Here is a 17,442-nt window from a genome sequence, read left to right as displayed (position 1 = left end):
ACACCTGACTGTGTATAGAAATACCCACTGAGACATACTCCCATAAATGCCATAGGTTAGATATACCAAAAATCTCATTAGCTGATAAAACAGTAACATGGATACTGTTATTTATTCTATCAGTCAACCCTGAAATAAGGGTCCATTTCTATGCTGATGACTACCACATCAGGTGGGATAATGTTACGGAGATAAACTCCTCCACAGCACCGTGTCTGCAAGGAGCTCTGTGAAAGAGGGCCATGGGGCCAAGGTTTTTACTGCTATTGCTACAGATTCTATGCTTGGTCAAAGTCTCACATTTGTTGCTTAAACTGAAGTTACATTTTCCCCCAAAACCTAATTTAGGTTTTAGGTCTCTTCCCAGAGGCTGTGGGAAGTAATTTGTCCTGCTGTCGTCTGCAGTGGAGCAGGCTCATGTGGAGTACAGTGTGCAGTTTTGGGTGCCATAACAGAAGGAATAAAGCCATTAAAGAGGGTGTAAAGGAGGATCACAAAGATCGTGAAGGGCCTTGAGGTGAAGCCATATGAGGAGCAGCTGCACTTGGTCTGTTCAGCCTGGACGAGACTGAAGGGACACCTCATTGCAGTTACACGTTCTTTGTGAGGGGAAGAGGAGAGGCAGGCACTGATCTCTTCTCTCCATTACATGAATTTGTGACCAGTGTCACAAATCACAAATTCACAAAGTTTGTGAATCAGGTGACCAGTGACAGGACACAAGGGAATGGCCTGAAGTTGTGTCAGGGAAGGTTTAGGCTGGCGATCAGGAGAAGGTTCTTTACCCACAGGGTGGTTGGGTACTGGAACAGGGTCCCCAGCACCAAGCCTAACAGAAGCATTTGGACAAAGCTCTCAGGTACATGCTGTAACTCTTGGGGATGTACTGTGCAGGGCCAGGAGTTGGATTTGATGATGCAGGTGGGCCCCTCCCAGTTCAGGATGAGTTGTGATTCTGTGGGACGCGGGCAGACCCTCCGGCAGGGCCGTGTGTGCCGGGGCCGGGGCAGTGTGTGCTGGGGCAGTGTGTGCCGGGGTGACTTGACTTCACGCGGGGGAGCCAAGCCAGGCTGTCGCGTTCTTTTCCCGGCCCTCAGGCGAGGAGGGCACCTGAAGGGGCGGCGGCGCCCAGAGGGGTGCGAGGTAAGGCGGGGGCGGTTGCGGTGGGTCAGGGTGGCGGGTCGGTCCCGCCGCCTACAAACTTCCCGCAGTGAGCGGGACGCGTTCGCGGTGCGGCAGCCGCTTGCCCGCTCCCTGCTGCTTTCGGTCCAAGTGGAGGTGACAGCCCTGCCCAGCTCCTCCGACCCCGCGGGGACTGCCGTGCTCGGGAACCTGGCCGGTGCCGGCCCCGCGGGGAGAGGCTCCTGCTCCCCCGCGGCCGCGCTGCCCTGGCGCCCCGGGCCTCCTCCTTCGGCGGGCGGGGGCGGAACTGCCTCTGCTCCCGGCCGGACCGACAGGTGGTGGTGGGCGCTGCCGGAGAGGAGGGCGCGGTGCTGGTGAGCGCGCTTCGCTCCGAGCAGCAGCGGCTGGGCTGCAGCCCGCACGAAGGTGCGCTTTCCCAAGTGCTCTTCTTTCTTTTTTTTTTTTTCCTTTTTTTTTCTTTTTTTCCCCCCCCTTTCGTTTTTATATTTTTTTTCTTTCTGTTTTTTTTTTTCTTTTCTTTTTTTGGCGACGGCGGGAGGGTTTGTTTGTTTATTTGTTGGTTTCCCTTTCCCCCATCCCGTATCTCAGAGGTAGGTCGCTGTGTCCTTCCTCCAGAGCTCCAGGAGCCGGCTCGGTCCTGCCCGGGAGCCGCGGGCTCTCTGGACCTGTTTCCCGAGCGCGGGAGGGCCGGGCCGGGCTGGGCGCAGAGCTCCCGTCGCTTCTCCGCACCGTGCTGTGGCGCAGGGAGGCGAGGTCCGGAGCCCTGCGTGCTGGTCCTGCTGTAACCGTGTTGAGCAAAGGCGTGGGAGACTCAGCCAGCAGCTCGTCGTCTTCTGTAGCAAACGCTGAGACACAGCCTCTTAAAAATGGCAGTTTTGCTGCACTTTCTTTAATGCTGTGGGCGAAGTTAGGGTCTCAAGGAACGTGCTATGCAGCTGATCTGCCAGGTCTTTGAGGAGACACAGGCTCAGGGTGCTGGATTTTACTTTTAATTTGCAGAGTTGCTCAAGAAAAAATGGTTTGTGTTAAACGTCATGTTTCCTAGTGGAACACAGTATTTGAAATCCCTGCAAGTGTTTGCAATCACAGTGTGACAGCTTGACAGCTGGCCTCTGGGAGACTGACCCAGGGCTTGTTACAGAGAAATGTGTAATTGCCGGTGCAAGGACTTGCACGCCCTAGAGGTACCCGCTGTTGGCTAAAAAGAGAACCGCAGTGCAAGCGCAGGCAAAGGCTCCTGGAGAGTGCTGCTTGAAGCTGATTGACCCTGCAGATCATCTGTCTTCTGGCAAGACTGCTGCCAGCCGGCATTTGAAGATGTAGAAGCCTTCTTACTCCCATTTGATGATCAAATCAGCCCGTTCTGGGACTGGTTGTGGACAGCTTTCATAAATTAAATATTCTGATTGAATAGCTGTATGGTTGTCTAAAGGATAAAGGTGTTTGAGGACCCTTCCCACCCCTGCTTATATTTCAACAACTTCTTAAATAGGCATCGGGATTGCTTCTACTCTCCAAGCCTTTTAGTTGTATTTTACATGCAGTAGGTAGAGGACAGCCCGTTTCCCTCTTTTCCACAGCAAAGCATGTTATTAAAGATTTGCACACATCTCTGAGTGGGCCAGTAATTGTCACCTGTGAGCAGGTTGTGCTTCTCTGCTCCATGGGGCACAGAAAGGAGCATTCCTGGAGCCCAAAAAAACCCCAAAAAACAAAAATCCCCAAACATAGCAAAAAAAAACCCACCAAAAAACCCCCAACAATGACAACAACAACAATAAAACACCAAAAAAAAAAAAACAACCCACACACCAGAAGGAGGAAACTGATGGTTTTTAAACAGACAATATGCGCATCTGAAAGCATACTGTAGAGTAGAAAGAGAAGCAGCACAAGGTAGAGTACAGTCAAGCAATACTGAATTCCAGAAAGTGCTAAAGAGAAAAGGAGGTGGGTGCAGAATGGCAGGATGTTGCTTGGCATCAAGCCTCTTGCAACGATGATTTTGTGCAGTTTGCTGATGTGTTGGTGTAGTAGCTGATGCTGCTTAGAATGCATTAGTGAATAATGTGAGACTTGGGACTGGACCAGATCACTTCAGTTTCTTTGATGGTGTTTCTCTCCTGAAAAATATTCTTCATTAGCTGCCAGCAAAGCAGGTCCCTGGGGAAGGTACTTGTGTTTTGGAACAGAAACTGAAAGAACCAGAGAGGTCCTAGTGCCCTGGGAACAAGGACCACAGTCATTTGGAATAGCAGTTGTTTAAAAATGTTATAGGACAAATGTGGTATTTGTCTTTGTTTAATATTTAGTCTTTATCACTAGTTAGCTAAACTGAGATTTCAGATGGAATTTTCTTAGACAAAACACAATGCTATTTTCAGTCTTCTGTTTTAGGGCATTATCTCAGGTTTAGATGATTCGGTACCTTTGACAGATAGTTGAATGTCTTGTGAGACTCTTCTGAGCCAGGGACTTAGGCAAGACCTATCCAGATAAGATGGAGAGAGAAACCGATAATGAGTCAGCTAGAACTGGAATTTTAAGCTAAGTAATGTAGAAGTAAATTTATTTCCAGAGAAACTACACTGTGCTGTTCCACTAAGGTGTTCTGGTGATGGGTAATTAGCATATTAGTATATTAAAGGAGAAATACTTACAAAGGAACTGCAGGTATGGCTGAAGATCAGTTATACATAGTGTAACTGAGAGGTTCTTTTAAAGGCATATGGACCAGACAAGAAAAACAGAAGAGGTTTTGCTCACTGTTCTTGTTACCCAGTCTTGCTGTAACACTCCCCTTTCTCTTTTGCGTTGGTTCTCATATGCAGTTGGTGTTCTCTGATTTAAAATCTTTCCCTTTGAACAAAAGTATTGATTTTATTGTTTTGGTGTTTTGGATAACTTTTGTTTGTCTGATGGGCTCAGGAAAAGGTTCAACAACTATTAAAACAGGACAAGGATGTGAGATTGGAAAGAGGGAAAGGGTGGAAGAATGTAAAACTGGGTCATTGGTCACTGTTGTTTGATTTTCCCTGGAAAGATAAAAGGGGACTTAGTCTAATCAAGTAGTTTAATGGGAACATGCTTTTTAACAGCAGGGGGCTCTTTGGCCAAGAATTTCTAAGAATTGTTTGGGCTAGGAAATCTGTCATCTGTTTTAAGCTAAGACTGCTTCTGTGCTGCTTCTGCTGTTGAGAGCATTTGCTTACCATGCCAATACAATCAATTTTTTTTTTTTATTTTGAAGATTCAGCATACCCTTATGCTGACAAAAGGTGTAGGTTTTTAAGCTAGAAGGATTTCAGTAATAATAAACTTTATTATTTTATTAGTAAAAATAATAGCATGCAGTATATCCAGGTGGTTGGTAATAGATGACCAACCAATTTCTGTCATAAAAATAACTCTCCACCGTAGTGAGCATTAGTTTTGGAGTTTGGATTTTTGTTTTTTGTGATTTAGCAATTATTACCATTTGGGTATAGAAAAATGAAAAAAATTACACTGCTTTGAAGTTTTAAAGCAAATCTAGCAGATAGAAGAATTCACTCTCTGAAGAGGGTGCTGAACTCGTGTTTAAAGCAGCTTCATGAGCCCTGATACCATAAACTTCCAATGTCCTGAAACTGGAAAGGTGTGACTGGGAGCTGATTTCTTGCTCTGTGGTTATTAATTCCTTGCTTCAGCTCTTCATCTCAGCAGAATTGCAGTTTGTCTTGTGCAGCTCACAACGTCTGTATTTCAAAGTAATCCAACTTTTCATTGATCACTACAATATGGTACGAATGCTAGCAGTGATCACTTCAGATGATGCTTCCTGCAGAATATGAGCTTTAACTTTTTCTTCTTGTAACCAAGAAAAAAAAAATCAAGAGGATCTTTCTTTTTTCTTAAAAGAAATTTTAAGTAGCTTTGAAATTGTTACTAATTCTAAGAATTAGTAATTATTTTCACTTTCTCATTTTAGTATCTCCCTCCCTCCCCCCAAACCCCCTTTGTTCTTGTAGCCACTAGCATGGTATTAGAGTGCTTGGTTAAGATAGACATTGAAGTCATGTCTATTCACAGATATATCAAAGCCAATACACTGAAAAAACCTGAACAAACAGACGTGGGTTTGTTTCTTTTGCTCTCCAGTTACAGCAGTGATAGGAAGTTGCAAAAAGTTTAATTTTAAGAGTTATATGTAACAACAGTAGTCTAAAATTTTTCATGAGAACGTTCAGTACTTAATTTTTAAGTACTCATTTGAAGAAAAAAAAGTCAATACTTAGTTTATTTGACTTTAAATAGTAGAAGACCATATTCAGTTTCAGCAAATGCAGTTCTTTCCACAGGAGTAGAAAGTTGCATATGGTTTCTTCAAGTAGGGTTAAGACTGAATTCCAGGTGAGAAATGTGAAATTAGTATCAGTTACAGTTACTTCTTTTTTCTTCTATAAGATGCAGTTAACTGTAACTTGTAAAAGCACAGCTGTGTTCCCTATAAAAGCTTAGCTGATATCAGTTAGGTAAGCTTACTTGGATACCCCAGATTATCATCTAATGAGGTCTCTCTTCCCCCCTTTCAAAAAAATCCAAGCATCATGCATTTTGGAAGTGTGAGTCACAATTGACAGTGAGGACTGCATAGAAGTACCTCCCCAGAAGAGCAGATGGAGGAAGTGAATGTTTCCACATTGTCCAGGGACGACCTCTTTTTAGCTTGAGGTGCTGTCATTACCTAACCAAAACGTGCTGTGATTCCATGAAGAACTGACAGAATCCAGTTGGAGTCCAGTAGGCTGTGCAAGGTTGTTGCCAGTCATACCTGCTGAAGCCTGTACTAACTTTTGGCTTTTTAGAGACTGGAATCTGAGTGCAGAACAGAGCAAAGAAAGTAAAATATAAATATAGGTACATTGATCCGACCTTACATCATTTGGCCTGATACATTATGCATAGGGAAACCTCAAGGTCATGGCCTTCAGTTTGTCAAGTTCCTTGAGTTTGGTGTCCAAAATTGGTTTATGTTAATTCCCCACAGTAACCACACATTAAAAGCAGCAAATTAAGGAAAAAAAGTTCCAAATAAGCGTATGTGAACATATTCTGCAGACGTCAAACATCACTTCAGTGTCAACGTAGTTGTAAAGTGTTTAAATTAGTAAAACAGAGACTGACTAATGAAGTTGGGAATGTTACATTATCTATGTGCCAAACTGCTCTTATGTTCCCCATACAAACAGTTAAGAACTGAGCTCTTCTGTTGGTGATTGAAAGCAGAATTATATTCAGGAGTCTGAAGCCCATTCTTTCCTCCCTGTCTCTGTAAAGCAGAAGCATGTGAAAGGGGAGTGGGTGGACCTGATCTCTCTAGCCCAGTGTCTAATTTGGATGCCTAAAATGAGGCAGCTGTAAATACCCTGTTGTTGCATTCCTGGATTAAGGAATTATACCAATCCATTACAATAGCTGCATGCAGGATCAGTTTTACTTCCCCCCCCCCCCCCACCAAGTGGGAAGAGATTTTTAGATATATATTTCATTTGAGTAAAGGAAAGGAAGGCAACCCAAGTTAAAATCCAGACTTCTTAGAATAGAAAAATCTTGAGATTCAGTCCACAGGTAATGGTAATAGTACTTCATTTTTTTTTTCCAAATAATCCCTTTTTCTTCCCGAGTTCCAGAAGTCATGGACATATTTTAACTCTTCTCCTTACATTCAAGTTTGACACATTAAATTTATGATAAAAATATATGAGAAATCAGATATTCTTGAAGATATATGAAATCTGAGGTGGAAAAAATCTATGTTAGAAGTCATCCAGTTTTCAAATGTATAGGAAGTGATACAGAGACCATAGGGTATTCAAGGTGTCTTGAGTAGCAGTTCAGCTGATGAAGATGATAATTTGAAGTACTGCTTGATTCTGCCTGAATGAAGGAAAGAAAGATAGAAGAGGAATGGAAGAAATTTGCTAATATGTGTTCATACAGTAGTTCTTTTCAGATTAATTTTGTCTGCTTATGAACTTGAAGCACATTGAATGCATACATATTTTATATAGTGTGGTGAATCAATGTGTCCTGACAATCTATGCTGTAGTTATTCAATATGCTGTATAGAAAGCTATATACATAAATCTGTCTATATATATATATAAATATATAGTTCATATATGTATATTTCATATCTATAAATATATCTCCATAGGCTATGGAGACAATTATTCTTGCAAAATAAAGATCAAAGCTGGTAATTGACTCTTCTTGTTTGGGAGGACTACCTGTTGTTATTTTTTGAGTTTAAAGATCTTTTGGTCATCTTAAATTCTCATCTCTTTTGTAATATAAGATCTTCATAATGCATAAGGCTACAGGAAGGTCTGTCTTCCTTATACATGTCTGCATCTTGTACATTTTTCCTGAGTTAGTGAAATACTGCAAATATAAAATCTATGCAGTCATGTATGTAAATTTTTCAGGTTGTAAAACAGCTGTTATTTTATGTGAACAGACTGCAAAACCTTTTTTTAAATAGTGCAAAGAGACAATATAGGAGCAATACCTATTTGTATTTTTAAAGACCTTCTACAGATGCAATGATACCAAATGCCCTTTCATTTGAGTACTCTACATGTTTAACTTAGAGCACTGAATGTTTTTTGAAAACAATCCCAACTGTCAATTTGAAAATTATTAAAATGTGGATATAAAAAACATATCAAGATAGGGGAAATCATTGTATTATTAAAAAGAAACAAAACATAGAAGATTTTACCTCTTTATGTGGCTTTTTTTTTCAAAAGACTGTCAAAAATTATATGACATGTTCTCAGTTCCATTTGAACTGCTTCCCAGGAACAATGGCTGTATTGCTTATCTTTTAAGAATTTGGTGATTCTTTGAAAGTACTTTTTTATGCTATATGTTGAGCTTTTTAGGATCCATGTTTGGAAACTGTTTCTTGCTTTTGATTGTTCTTCTGACAAACATGTCTCCAGTTCTTCAATTTGATGATGAATTCCATTTTGGAAGTTTTCAATCTTGCTTGTATTCCAAACATCAACAGGAAGATTTTTGCTAAATAGTTGGAAGATGTGTTGAAGGAACTCGTAGATGATCCTTATGATGTTCTTCTGTGTGACCTTGGTAATCTCTACAGGGAATCTGAAATCAGTTGTTTCGCTGAGACATTGCTGGGGAAAATAACCACCCATTTTCCACAGAAAGTTCATGATATGGTAGTTCATTTTGTTTCCTTGGAAAAGACAAACTGAACATGAGACTTTGATATACAATGCCATTATCATGCAAATTTGCAGTAAACTTCTCTGAACCATAATGGTCATGCTGATGAAGCAGTCAGCACTATTTTCCTTTCCTTTTTGCAGATCTGTGAGTTTGCAGTTCCTCGGTTGTCTTGCCTTGCTCACATGCTTCTCTTTCACATCTCTGAATTTATTTCATCTGTATGACATGCTGGGTATTACTCACTGTGTGGGAGTTGCTCTTTCTAACAGCTATGGTCCTGCCAAGGTTTACTGTTTATTTCAGTTTCACACGATTGCAAAGGTTTTGCTCATTTCTGCTGTATTTAATTGAAAATATGAGTAAATCAGTCAATCTAGTGATTCAGAGGATATTGACAGATTAGCAGGTTAGAATACGGTAAGAGCATTTCATCTTCTTGCATTCTTCCTAGAATTGGCAGTCCTGCTTGAAAAAATTTACTTTTATGCTTAAGTTGGCAAAGACAGTAAAGGATAATCACATCCCTGGCTAACAGATATGCAATCAAAGCAAGATGTAATTTTATTGATTTAAGAACAAATATCTTTCTAGTAGGATAAACTGTTTTGTTTGGGCAATTACTTAAATTTTATTAGCAAAATAACCTTGTTTTTGACACTAACACTGACTCACTAGGGGCATATGTTGCTATGACTAAGTTGGCAAAAAAAAAGAAGTATATACAACTCTTAAGAGAGATGCCTTTTTCTCCAAAATCTCTGATAGTTCACTGTTTAGAGAAGCTTTGTTCTACTCCATCTCTTGATGAATCAGCCTCAGTTTTTAAATCCATAAAGGAAACCATGCTTTTACCTAAAAAAAAGGGGGAATTCCTTAAATTTCAGAGAAAACTCTTGTTCTGAAGCCTCCTCCTGTTGTCTTGAAGTGGTTTCTTTCACCTGGTGTGTGAGAGAGTCTGGCTCTGCTCATCCACTCAAATGCAAAAGAAAGCATCTTTTAAATCCAAACCAGTCAAATAAGTATTTGTCCACAGTTATTTGGTTTATTGCTCTTAAATCCTATTCCTTTTGACTCTCTTGTTCCTCTCAGGTCTGGGTCATTAGTAAACAGATTTAAAGCTTCTGTGCCTTACCTTGTGAGATATATAGAGCTTTCTGACTCAAGCATTTAACTTGCACAATAAATCTCATCCTAGAAAAGACAGCAACATTCTGGCATGTAGAAACTCATGAGTAAGTTTAATGCCTCCAATTGGCCACTCTGTGAGTTGCAGGAATGGCCATAAAGCTGCCCCAAAAATCAGTGCTGTAACTTTACTTAGCCCTTACAGATAATTTTTACTGAATATGTGTCACTGCTGTTTATAAAAAATTCATTTTCTCTCTGGTTTTACTGGAACTAGAGGATCTCCTGGGGATTCCTTGGTATGTGGTCCCCTCATTCATTGTAAAAAGATTCTCCAGCATCATAATGTTTCCATGTTTTCAATGACCCTTACTGCCTACAAATATCACCTTGATTCAGGCCAGAAGAGTGCGTGTGTGTTTGTGCAGGGGAAGTAGGGGCCTTTCAGGCCCCAAGCCCCCTGCTTATCATGTTTCTTTCACCTTTGTAATGCCAGTCTCTTTTCTTTCCACAGTAACGTGGTAATCAATCTAGCCTAAGTATGACCCCAGTTAGGGTAACATAACTGTTAGGTTAACAGTTTCAAAAAGACAATACTTTCCATCAAGATTCTCTCAGTACAAACCAACAGATCACTTCCAATTTGACAAATATGGAATATAAAAAAGGACATGTATAAAAGTTGGCAGACCCCTCCTGCTTGTTTTAAAGTTGCGTGTATCACTGGTTGATTATTTCCCTGAGTCTGACCAGCAACAGAACTAAAATCCTTATTTCCCTTATGGTCTTTATTTTGATTCATATTCTCTTCACCCTTCCCCACTCCTATGTTACATGGTATGAAAAGGAGGGAACTAACATTCACACATCTTCTGCCTCATCCCCCCTTGCAACACACGATCTTTGCCTTAGTACATGACATCAGCATCTCCTCCCAACATACCCTTTTTCTGAATACCTGGGTCTCTATACAGTGTCGTAAAAGCATCAACATAAACCAAAACTGATCCCATTTACCAAGTCAGCAACAAAACACCAACTCCAAAATAAAACCACAAAAATCCATTTTCCCCATTCTCCAATTTATAAGGTGTCCTCCACTGCTTACAGTATGTATTCATTTTATCTTTAGTCATTGGATCTTCCCCAGCTTACTCCAGCTTTTCAAAATAAACCCCCAAGAGCTACAGGGTAGAATTGTGGACTAGTTTGCCAATACTCAATTGCCCAATTCCTTAATCCTTAGGTCCAGACCTCTAATACAAATAATTTTTTACTCTCTGCTCCAACTCCTTGTTGTCAGAGAAAGGAAAAGCACTCACTTCCATCACACAGTTTTGTGCGTAACGATTTTAATGCCTAGGCATTTATTTATTTATTCCTTGTTCTGATCTCCTGTTGTTATTTACACACTGCTCTGACCTTATGTCAGCAAAGACAGGAGGACACCTCCTCTCTTTCGCACGCTATTTATGTTGTGTACATTGACAGTCGTTGTTCCAAATCTTCCTTACCAAATTTACACAGAGCTTGAAGTTTTCAACTACCAATCCCACTAATCAGCCCAGGACTGGTCACACTGATCAGCTACAACAATATGAAATTTGATACTCACCAGTCTAGAAATTCACACCACTTTTGCCCTTGTTCAAATACCTCTGGAGTATTTCAGTTATACCTCTGAACCTTTCAGTTGCTCTCCACCTTGATGCTGGAGAGGATTTGATGGAGTCTCCTATCAAACTTGTGCAAATCCTATTTGATCTGATTCTCCTTTGCTGGTGGCAGCAAGGTGATCCAGGCAAGGCAAGGGTTTATAACTCCCATTTGGATCACCAAGATTGTTGTCCCAAAATGGGTTATTTCACCTGTTAATGCAAGAGGCTCCACGCACAGAGCTGAGGTATTTGATTTATTTGTAGTTCTGCACAGAAAGGGGTGCTAGGTGGCAAACCCACAAATGCAGCATATAGACTATCAAAACTTTTTACTGTTTCTACATTTTAGCAAACAAAGGCATTAATGTTCATTTGTTGCAAGTTACATAATTCTGTTATTAATTAGTATTCTGTCTTCTCTTGGTTAAATAATTCCCTTACTTCTTTTGCTAATTTGTCTGCTTACTCAGTCTTTCTCTTCCTTGAGTTAGTTATTTTCCCTTGCCAGAATTACTCTTTACCCAGTTGAAGTGTTAGCTTTCTACTTCCTTATCTTGGGAGTTCTGCCAAAAGACCTTGTGGCTTATCAATTCTGCATTCTTTGTGTTTACTCTCAGTGGTACATCACTCTCCCCCAGCTCTGCTAACCTCCTGCTAGGTCTGTGATCATTGAAGCATGACAAGCCCTAAACCTTAACAAGACTATTCTATGAGCAAGTAATTAATCTTTCTAATACCTGGACATCACTCCCATGAAAACAAGCTCTCCAGGAGACTGAATTTACTTGTGTTGGTAGCAAAATGTCCCATCTTCAGGACTGCTCCAGATGGTGTAAGGCCAAAACTTTTCTCCCAGGGTCTGGCTTATGTACTTCTCTGACTATCAGGTCTGGGGGCCAAGTTGTAGTAGGACTGCAGATAGGCACCGCGGGATGAATTATAAGTGTCTGAATCAATCTGAGCCTTTGATAATGACACTTACAAGAATGTGCCACATAAGCACTGTGGCTTGAAATTGAAGTGCTTGGTTGGTTCCTGAATATGCATTAACGAAGTGCCATGTTTCTATGTATCACTGACTTCCTCTAATGCAGTACCAGCCTTTTGAACTGATTCCTATAATCACAATATAGGAAGTCACTGGTGGTTGAAAAGGAAGACTGAGTTGAACATTAAGATAAGCACAAATTACAAAGTATTTAGCAGGCAGATTTGCTTTTCTTCTTGTGGGAATCTTTATGGATTGCTAATTCTAAAAGTGAACCAAAGTGTTATTAAATCTGCGTAATTACAGGAATATTTGAAAAATAATATGGAAAACGCATAAACACAGAAATATTTGACATTGTCCTGATATTGTCTGGAAAGGGGTTCATTTTTTCTTAATTGCATACTGTGTTTTAGATTCAGCAGGAGGATAGTGTTGATGAAACACTACTGATTTGGCTGTTGCCATTAGGACTGTTGTTTCCTGTGCTCTGCCAATGAACAAGTGCACAAGAAGTTGGAAGGGAGCCCAGCCAAGACAGCTGACCTTAACTGGTCAAAGAGATATTCCACACAATAGAACATCATACCTAGTATATAAACTGGGAGGAGTTGTACAAGAGCTGCAGATCTATCACTGGCCAGTAGGTAATGAGCAATTGTATTGGGCATCACTTACCCTTTTTGGGTTTTATTCCTCTTTATCACTATTTTTGTGGTTGTTGTTATGATGATGATGATATTACATTTTGTGTCACTTGTTAAACTGTTCTTATTTAAACCTATGTGTTTCACTTTTCTTTCAGATTTTCCTTCCCACTGATGAAGGAGAAGTGAGTGAGTGGCTGTGTGGTTCTTGGTCCCCAGCTGTGATTAAACCATGACAGATACAAGCAGTGAAGGAATTCCAGAATGATCTTGAGATTAGAAAGTATTTTTTTAAAGGAAAAATAAATCTTGTTGGTACTTGGGAGGACCTATTATAGTCTGACAGAGCGAGAGATTGCTGTGGATAAGCAGTTTCTTAGCAAAATAGTGAATGACTTCAGCAGTTACACGGTAGTATCCTAGTAATATAGGAACTCTCCCATTATTATTCTTGTTTTGCTTCTGCTGATGCTAAGGCTGTAGTTATATTGTGATATTGTCACAAATTATCTGCATCCAGAGTTTTTCAGAGAAGTTAGTTTTTGAATTAAATTTGTGGTAGGGATGTCTTTATGTTTGAAAGACTGAACAGAGAATCAGGAAGGCTATAGTATATTTAGCACATTGATTTGCTACAGATGTCTTTTTAATTGTAATTTGGTGTATATGTGTGTGGATCTCTTGCATTAAATGGAACATTGATTTAAATCAAGTAAGGACCAGTCCTTTCATCTACTGAGATGAAACAACATGAGAGTGAGTATGGAGTGATTGTAAGTGATGAAGGAGAGAATATCCTGTGTAAGAAACTTCAGGTCAGGATCAGAGATCAGAGAACTATTGGCTTTGTGCAGCTTACATAAGGACAAGTCAGGACAATTGTTTCTCAGAGTAGCTGAGTTCTGTCTATCTATTATTATGCATCACCCCCCTAATTTGAGGACATCTGAGGAACACATGGAGATTACCATCTTCTAAATCAGAACTCTTTTTTCCTGAAAACAGAGGAGGGAGATAGACACATTCTACCTTGTAGTGCAACCCAGCCACTCTGTGACCAAGGACCTCACACTGGCCGTTTCCTTATCTCTTCCTGTAAATAAGGAAATACTTTTCCTGTGGGAATGAGAAGAGCGGGCTTGAATGAGTAAGTCAGAAACAACCCCTCTGGGAAGACTTAATATGAGTAAGTCAGAAACAACCCCTCTGGGAAATCTGTGCTTTAGTTTTGGTGCTTCAGGATTTTGCATTTCATTGTGTTCTTGCCTCCTAAAAACTTCTCTGAAGTCTGGTGGATGCAGCAAGAGTTGCTGAAAGAAGCAATTTTTGTCTAGTGAGAGAGAATATGGTTGTTTGGTTTGGATTTTTCTGGTTGCTTCTTTTTGTAGTTTGTTTTTCTCAAAAACAACAACAATGATAATAATTTTAAAAATCTCTCTGTCACAGATTTTGTTACGTCTGTAACAAATGTGATCATAATGATGTCTTGTGCTTAAGCTGACATAGCCTGTTATGTTTCAATGAAGGCTAAACATGTTTTGGACTGAGGATCCCATTTTGCACCAAAGCAGATGATGATATGAATGTTTTATGGCTCAGGAGGTGGGAGGTGAAAACAAAATCCAGAGGATAAAGCTAAAGGTCTAGTATAAAGGACTAGGTGTCAGCTGAATGGAACTGAGATCCCAGATCTGAGTTCACCTAAATTAATTTGTCTAGGTTCAAAGTTTCTTAGTTTTCCTGTATTTTAACTATATCCTTATTTACAAAGTAGATATATCTAGTTACTACATGTCTCGGGAGTGTTATACAGTTTTACCCAGGCTCTTTGTCAAGAGTGTCTAATGAAAGCATTATGAAGAATGCTGAAAAAAACCAGAAAAAAAAGGTTGAGGCCCAAAAATCAGTTTTGATTGTGGACAGCCCTAAATTCTGAGAGAGATGCTACTTTAGCTTCTATATTGTCTTTGTTTCCCTCCACGTTGTCCTCTTTTCTTGCTTGAGAAGAAGTAGTGATAAACTGTTAGTTTATGTGATAAAAACTTGCCTGTGCTCCTCAAGATAGTGCAAAGAAACATCAACAGGTGTGGAGTAGCCTTAGTAACCCTTTCTGCAGCTGCTCCCAGCCCCATCACTGTATCCTATCTCCTCAAACTCAGAGAAGCACAAGGGACAGTGGCAGGCAAAGACACAATGTAAGGATTCTGAGGAAAAGCCCCCTCCAGCATTGTCCTGAGGCAACCTCATCCCTGTGGCATGGGAGAGAAAAGCATCAATATGAGTCAGTCCTGGAGCACCTCACAGACTTCCTGGTTTTGCTGCCTGGAGATAGACGACACATTGCAGCATACAGAGGAAGACAGTTTCAGGGTTACACAGGACTTACTATGGGATGCTTAGGGGAGAAACTAAAGGCAGGAAAAGGAATAGAACTGGGTTGTTTGGGAAGGAAAAAGCATGTGAAAATAGGAAAAGGACTGGTCATGTTTAAACAGCACCTGGTCAAAACTCTTCTCTATTATGACCTGAAGAGCATTATGCCCTCCCAGTAAACTGTATTTCTAAATATTTTCCTGGGTGAGGGACTGTTTGACTTTCCAAAGGAATTTCCATCTGGCTGCATTGTCTGACTCATTGGGTTAGATTTTTGTGAGTAGTGTTTTCATCTGCTTGCAATTAATTGTAATAAACAGTTAGACTAACGTTATTGTTCATCTGTCTGTAAGAAGTCGTCTTGACAGCTAGTGAAAGAGTGGTTATGAAAACACTACCCCAGAAATAGGATATACAAAGTTCCTAATGCTTTTTCACCTGTATGAATTAGCACTAGTCTAGTTAAAGTTGAGGTGTCATGTGGTAAAATAAGAAACCAAAATGCCAGAATAGATTTGCTTGGTTTTCCTGCTGAACAGTGGTTTTTTTTCTGGGAAGTGTGCGTACATCACTTTATTTTTCCCCTGGAAAACCTTTGGGCCTGAATCACAGAATCCAATAAACATAATAGGGAAAACTCCACTGACTTGTTTATCCCCAGCTGCAGAGGAGATATTTCACACTGAATGTATTTTAAGACATCTCCATCAGCCAAATTACTCCTAGGAGCAAACTTCTAACAGGACATAATTGATCCCAAGCTTAAGGTGAAGTTTGCTGCACACAGCCGAATTGAACCAAGTGATGGTTAACTCCTACCCAAAGAGCTGTTCCTTTTTCTCTCCTGTTTGTCCTAGATACTGTTTCAACTTGGAAACTGGAAAGCTAATCACCTTTCCTTTCTCTGGGCAGGAATGATGGTGATGAGACCAATCCGGAGCAGCACAGCCACTAGGGTAAAGGAGTGGATTCTGTCCCTCTGCTCTGTTCTGCCTTGGTGAAACCCCACCCCAAGCACTGCATCCAGCTCTGGGGCCCTCAGCACAAGAAAGATGTGGACCTGTTGGGGCAAGACAGGAGAAGAGCCGCTAAATTGATCAGAGGGCTGGAGCACCTCTCTTCATGAACACAACCAGAGAAAGTTGGGGCTGTTCAGTCTAGAGTGGAGAAGGCTCCAGGGAGACCTTATAAAACCTTCCAGTACCTAGAGGGGCCTTATAAGAAGGCTGGAGAGGGGCTTTGCACAAAAACATGTGGTAATAGGAAAAGGGGGAGTTCCTTAAGTTAAACGACAGCCGGTTTAGGCTAGATATTAGGAAAAATCTCTTTACTGTGAAGGTAGCACAGGTTTCCCAGAGGGGTTGTGGACTCCCCATCCTTAGAGGTGTTCAAGACCAGGCTGGATGGGGCTCTGGTGATCTAGTGGAAGGTTTCCTGTCCACAGCAGCAGGATTGGAACTGAATGGTCTGTAAGGTCCCTTCCAATCCACGCTATTCTATGATTCTGTGTGCTGAGTGCTGAGGTTTTTCCTTTGTTGGTCAGTAGGCTTGTTTTTCTCCTCATTCAGCAGCTAATTTTATGTGTTCTGGAATACTGAGTTGATTTTGAGGGAATTTTTTGAGATTTGAGTGGCTCTTTCAAACATCTTTGAAGGAGGATGGTGGTTTGTAAGGTTATTGTTAGCAAGACAGATACTTTGGACTTGTAAAGTCTTGTTTCCAAGAAATAAGTTTAAAAAATGTAATAGAGAGATAATTAAATGTTTTCCCTTAGAAAGTTCTTAAAATTTAATAACGTTCATAGAGAACTAAGCAAGTCTAAGCAATTATTGTCAAGTGTCATGGCTGTGGACTTTTTGTGAAAAACTGTAAAATAAGGTGGGAACGAAGAATGTTTACATTGGCTTGGTTTGACAACAGGCATAATAACCATGCCAAATTCTGCTTATTTATTGGTCTTTTATTTGTTTTATTTGTTTGGGACTTTTGTGTTTGGTTGTTTTTTCTTTCTTGTGTACCCATCTCATTGTGCATTTTGTCCTGCTTTGTCCTGCCCTCCCTCAAATGTTAGTGTTTCAGATTACCTTGTTTCCCCTTGGGAGCTGGTCACATATGAAAATGGACATTACCAGCAAGTCTAAGAGCCTGCATTGCTAATGGTCTTGGCTAAAGGATGCTAAATGGTTGCAGGAACACTTCATTCTGTTGATATATTACTAAGTAACAAAATTGTTCTGAAGGCTCTCATAAACCTTGCCAGGAATGTGTG

General features: G+C 40.6%; 1 protein-coding gene across 1 annotated transcript in view; it reads left to right on the top strand.

Annotated features, from left to right (window-relative positions):
• Positions 1-1,038: 1,038 nt before the first annotated feature.
• Positions 1,039-17,442, top strand: part of MOB3B (MOB kinase activator 3B) — an 81,256-nt gene continuing 64,852 nt past the window's right edge. The window contains exon 1 of the mRNA XM_039733199.1: positions 1,039-1,143. The gene's annotated coding sequence lies outside the window, so the exon portion shown is untranslated. The remainder of the gene's footprint in view (positions 1,144-17,442) is intronic.

This window comes from Passer montanus, unplaced genomic scaffold, assembly GCF_014805655.1.
Source record: "Passer montanus isolate IOZ18808 unplaced genomic scaffold, ASM1480565v1 scaffold84, whole genome shotgun sequence".
NCBI lineage: Eukaryota > Metazoa > Chordata > Aves > Passeriformes > Passeridae > Passer > Passer montanus.
The sequence above is the reverse complement of the archived record's forward strand: the minus strand, read 5'-3'. Positions and strand labels throughout refer to the sequence as shown.